Genomic DNA, 5726 nt, shown 5'->3' with positions numbered 1-5726 from the left:
AAGAAAGAAAGAAGAAAAGAAAAAGAAAGGAAGGGAGGGAGATAGGAAGGAAGAAAGAAGGAAAGGGAGAAAGGGAAAAAGGGAAAAAGGGAGGAAGGGAAGAAGAGTAGAAAGGAAGAAGGGAAGAAGGGAGGAACAGAGGAACTTTTTTTAAATGGCCCAGAATAATTGCCACCCTTAGCTCAAAAATAAGTAAAATTCCAGGAGACTTGCCTTCTTTTCCACTAACCTGCATGGCCTCACTCTGTATTTCCTACTACAGCCTTTTGTGATGGTAATCTGAAAACAACTTCCACTTAAACATTTATTGAGACCTACATTAGTAAAGACTTCTGTCCTCCCTAATATAGGTAGTTATTATACTTTCTGGCTTTTTCAAATTAACTCCATGGCTGTAGTAATTATCTGTTTATTTGAAAAACATTTATTAAAGATCTATTATATAGGAGGCACTCTGATAATACTTTTCAATGTTTATATTAGGGACAGAGAATTAAAAAATAGAAATATTGGAGAATGTCATCACATTGTACTAAAAACAATAACACTAAAATTGCTACATGTAATTGCTACACTTAAGCTCAATGAGATGAGAGCCTTTGTCTACTATTATATTGTCAGATATAACACAGTCACATAGTAAATGCTCAATACAATCTTTTGGCTCATATTATTGAGCTATTATGCTCAACAGCACTGCTATTATGCAGTGCTAATTGTAACATGTATAATATATCAAGTAATATCAGTACAGCAACATACTAGGTTCTTTAAATACATCATTTGTTTTAATCTTCACAAAAAACTCTACAGCTTAGATATTATTACCCCTATTTTACAAATGAGGAAATTGAGACACTGAGACTAGTGTCAAAACCCAGTGTCTTTCTAAACATTTTAAAATTTTAAATTAAGTTTAGAAAAAGAAAACCTGTTTCATGTCACTCTTTGATTTAATTGTACTTGATAATACATTCTATTTGAAAAGCGCTAAGAAGTCAGTGAGCCACACTAATTCAGCATTATCATCATCACGCCACCATGATACAAACAAGTGAAGACAAGCCACCCCAATCAGACCACAGCAGGAATTCCATCAGGAAATTCTGAGGCCTCCAGCTTCTCTCGTACTTGTGTTTATAAGGTGAGTAATTCACATCAAAGGGGAAAACAGGCCATGTATAAGTTTACCTTTCTACAAGTGAGCAAAGAGCACAGCACATCCAAGCACTTAGACAGATGGCTGGATTGTGAGATGAATGTTAGTCATTAAGCCAGTAGTGGAAATGTGTAGGAGAATTTTCTTTTACTTGCTTCTCTGTCAATCCAGAAAGAAAAGAGGAAAATTGTGGAAAGCAAGACACTGAAAGATAGCTTGGGTAAAATGCTTTTTAAAAGAGACAATAAAAGGTGGCTATATCTCTGTACTGCTAAGCAGTGTTTAGTCACTTATGACACTACTAGTTGAATGTAACTTTTACATTAGAGTGATTATTTACTAAGTCAGAAGTACATGTGTTTTGATTTCTGTCCTTACTATGTAGCCCATTGAGAAGTTCTGTTGCTCCTAACAATTCTGAAAAGGGAAAACTTTAGCTTCAGGAGAGCAAGGCTCTGTCAGTTGTGTTCATGAAGTTATCCCTGTTACATAGAACAGTGTGTGTCATCCATAGATTCTCAGTGAACATGTGCTGAATAGATAGATGAATGGGTCTGAGTAACTGCATTGCACCCCTGAACGTCACCAGAGGAGCACCACAAGGATGTACACACTGTCTCACATGCGTGCCCTGACTGCTCCTTCTAATCTTTGACTACTTGCCGCACCTGTCCCTAGTAAATTCAAATTAGCTCGTGTTCTCTGCACTGCCCCACCCCACTCCTCTCACCATCCCCAGAAAAGCTTGACTCCAGAATTACTGAGCACATTGACCCATCCAACATGAATTCTTCTCTCTTCAGACCCTTTGTCTTCCACACGTAGCTTAGATCAAGGCCACATTTGTGGACCAAAGTAGAAACGGAGACCCATTTCCCATATTTTAAATAATTTAAGGTATAAGCTAATCTAAAAAATTACTGAAATAAATATGTTCTATCCTCCCACCTTAATATTATACAAAGTATAATGATTCAACAGGCCAAGGTGAAACTTAGAAGTTGAAATTTAGGTGCCCACTCCAAGTTTTATAATGGAATCTGGCAGCAGGAAGACAGTAGCCCAGAGGCTCCAGGTTCCTACCCTAGCCTTTAGCCTGCCCTGTTCTATTCTTCATTTCTAGCTCCATCCTGAACTTTAAGTAGCTTTGTACATGCACTTCTGGATACCCAAACTACATGTTCATCCACACACACACACAAAAACAAAATCCCTTGATTACCTCTCAAGCATAGACATGTATACACTAGCAGTGGACCTACATTATGATGACAGACCTGAGCAAAAAGTCCATGTAAGCCCTGGGCTCAGCCCAGAGCCTTTCCAGGTGCTGGGAAAATGGAGCAGGGTTAAGTAGCCATATGCACAAGCTTGGGTGGCATGCCCCTTGATCTGATGAACTCCTGGTCATGTGGGAATAGGTGTGTGTACCCTGAGGAAAGCCAAATAGGATCCTCAAGCATGGGGTCCAAGGCAGGGGGCTTCTGTTTCCTGACTCTGAGAACAATACTGCCTTAGATCTCACCTCAAGAAATAAGTGTTTCTCCTTTTAACATCCATTCTCTTGATAACATTGCTCTGCCTGCTGTCAGCATTTATTCCACCACTTGTACTTTCTGGCAATTCCAATATCTCTCCCTTCGTTGCTTCTTTTCCTCTGTACATAAATACACTTCTGTCTCCCCTTTTCATTTAAAGCTGCGGTCATATACCTGCTTCCCTTCAATACCAAATGTTTAAATAATGGACTGAATTCACTCACATTAGAGACAAAAATAAATGTCTAAACCTCCACTCAGCAATAATCATTACCAGCTATTAGTGAACAACATTCCAGATAATTTCCTATGTATATATGCAGATAAGTAGTCTATAAATAACAAGAGCATTTTAATTAGAATAGTGTCAGATATGGTGTTTAATAAAAATGATCAAAATTACTTTTTTTAGAATTCAACCTCTTAAGAAACTGCAGTGAAACAATCAGAATCGTTCAACTTAGGCTAAATGTTTCTTCATAACAATTGATATTAGATCCTAAAAGATGCTTCTATAGAGGCATCATGACTAAGAGTGAAGCCTCTGTCCTTATTTTATAATATAAATGCTACTGACATACACCAGTGAGTCATCTTCAAAAATCCCCCAAATGGACTTAATTGTAACAGCCCCCATCCTTTGCTCCCTCCTTGACCATTCTGAAGCAGATTTCCTTAACCTGGTGTACAGAGACACGTGAGAAGAATAGAAATCAGGAGTTTGTGAATGTGCAAGGGAAAAAGTTAGATTTTTCAAAGCCTTTAACTGAAATTGAGAATTCCCCTCAATTATGAACTTATGTAGGTAACAAATCCCAGTAGTATTAGCACTACCTATGAGTTTATCACTAATAGAAATCACTTATCTTTACATATTACTATTCTCTCAGATCTTAAAATGGTGTTTATAGTCATCAATGCTTCATTAATCAAAAAGCACATTTTTTTCAGCACAAAATTTTTTAATATATTTATATAATTGTTGATTTTCCTTATAAACTTAAACATTTTATTTTATGCATTTAAAACCTACTGAGAAGACATCCACAAGCTTTAACTGCCTGCAAAGGGAGCTACAGTATCAAAAAGGTTAAGAATCCTGTTTTGAATGCTTTTGTCAGGCCCTAGCCCCCAGTTCTCTTCATCTGAATTATAGGGAACAGGTTAGGTCCTTTCTTAGCTCCGGTAGAAATTAAGAGAAAAGGCACAACAGTCACAATCCCCTAACAAATTCAGTGTTCATCATTTCCAAGGACACAGCTTCTTTACTCTCAGTAAAATAAAATCACATTCCACAGATGCCAGATTCTCATATCACTGGCTTACAGATGGGTTTCCTGCCAGTCAAAAAATACATTTGCTAGGACTGCTGCTCTGACATTCTGATAAGGTTGGAGTCATGCCTTTAAAAAGTAACAACATTCTTAAGGCAAATGATTGTTTCCTGATGGCCTTCTGACACTGTCCATACGCAATGAGGTCATGAAGTCAATCAGATCTGAATCATGGGGTCATTCTACTCTCCTTCAGTCAATAACAAAACCATTTATCTCTTGCTACTTTTTCGTATCTTACAATGACAGGGTTTCTATTGTGTGGTATTACTACCATAGCTTCTTCCATAAGCTTCTTAGAAAGTATAACTGATGGATGGAATACATGTCAAAGTATGAAAAAAATATATACACATATCAGTATATATACTTTTATATACCTGACACATACATTTTTTGCAAGATGGAAATGGCAGTATTGGTAGCATAATAACAGGTAAATATCCATGTTTACATGGTTTATGTCAGACTTAGATGTTTTCAACCACAAAACTCAGCACGTATTCCTATGCACTGCATAAACGTGACCGCATTAAACAGCAAAATTACCACCTACTCCTATTATACTGTGGATACGTGAAAAATAGAAAACATGATTTCATATATATATATATACCTAACTCATAATCAAGGACTAGAAGATTACCTCAAGATTTTTATCAACACAAAAGTGCCCTTGAAATCAGTGGGTGTTTTGTTCAAGAAAAGAAGGAAAGACACATAGTATCGTGCCCTAGTTTCAAAATGATATTTTTGTTCTCACATTATTAGTATTTATTGCTGGTTTTCATTTAACAAGCATAGGCATGTGACTGTCTGTAGTCCCTATAAACCTTGTGAGTCAGAGGCTTAAGGAAGGAAAGTTCTAGAAATAAGATTGAAAGGTCATTCTCCACGTACTGTTCTGCTAAGTATATGGGGGCTACTTATACAATATTAGTCTACTCATTTCTGAAATGGAAGGTATTGGCTTACTCAAAACCTTTTTGTGGGTACTAAATGAAATAATATAAAAATAAAGTACCTGGCAGAAAGTAGCTGCTCGATAAATATTAATTCCATTATCTCTTCCCCCTTTAAATGACATCTAAATGTATTCTCATAGTGTCCAAGGAAACACTAATTTTACTCAAACCCTTCAAATGAAAGTTTACCAAATAAAATGTCCCCACATCCTGAGAGAGTGTGAAAATGGTCTGTGGTGAACTGGAGAACACAATCCTAGCTAACATCATACAAATTCCAAACATTAAAGAACCACTGTATGAACCAAATAAATCACCAGAAAGGTGGCTTTCAGTCTGCTTGGCAACCCAACTAAAATTGATAAGAGGTTATCAGGGAAAATAAATTTCTCAGCCATGGAGGCTTCTTCTTTGGTGTGGAAGGGCCCTAAAGCTTCCTAAACAGGTGGCATGATCCAGTGCTAGTCTATTTGTATCATCACTGTTTCCATTATTTTTAACTGTTGACCCCGATTCAAGTCTGGATGGTAAAGAAATTTGTGTAGGGTAAACACAGTGTATAATGCATTGGACCCTAGAATACAGTTACACTTCTTTGAGTAATAACATTTTCTTTCGTGACACTGCTCTATACACAGAAAGGGCAAACAGTAAAAAATGAAACACAATCAGCACAAAGGAGCAGCCTTTACTAACTTGTCTCCTACCCAGCGACATGAATATCTCCCAA

Source organism: Delphinus delphis, chromosome 18 (genome assembly GCF_949987515.2).
Source record: "Delphinus delphis chromosome 18, mDelDel1.2, whole genome shotgun sequence".
In the NCBI taxonomy this organism is placed as follows: domain Eukaryota; kingdom Metazoa; phylum Chordata; class Mammalia; order Artiodactyla; family Delphinidae; genus Delphinus; species Delphinus delphis.
Note: the sequence above shows the minus strand (reverse complement) of the source record.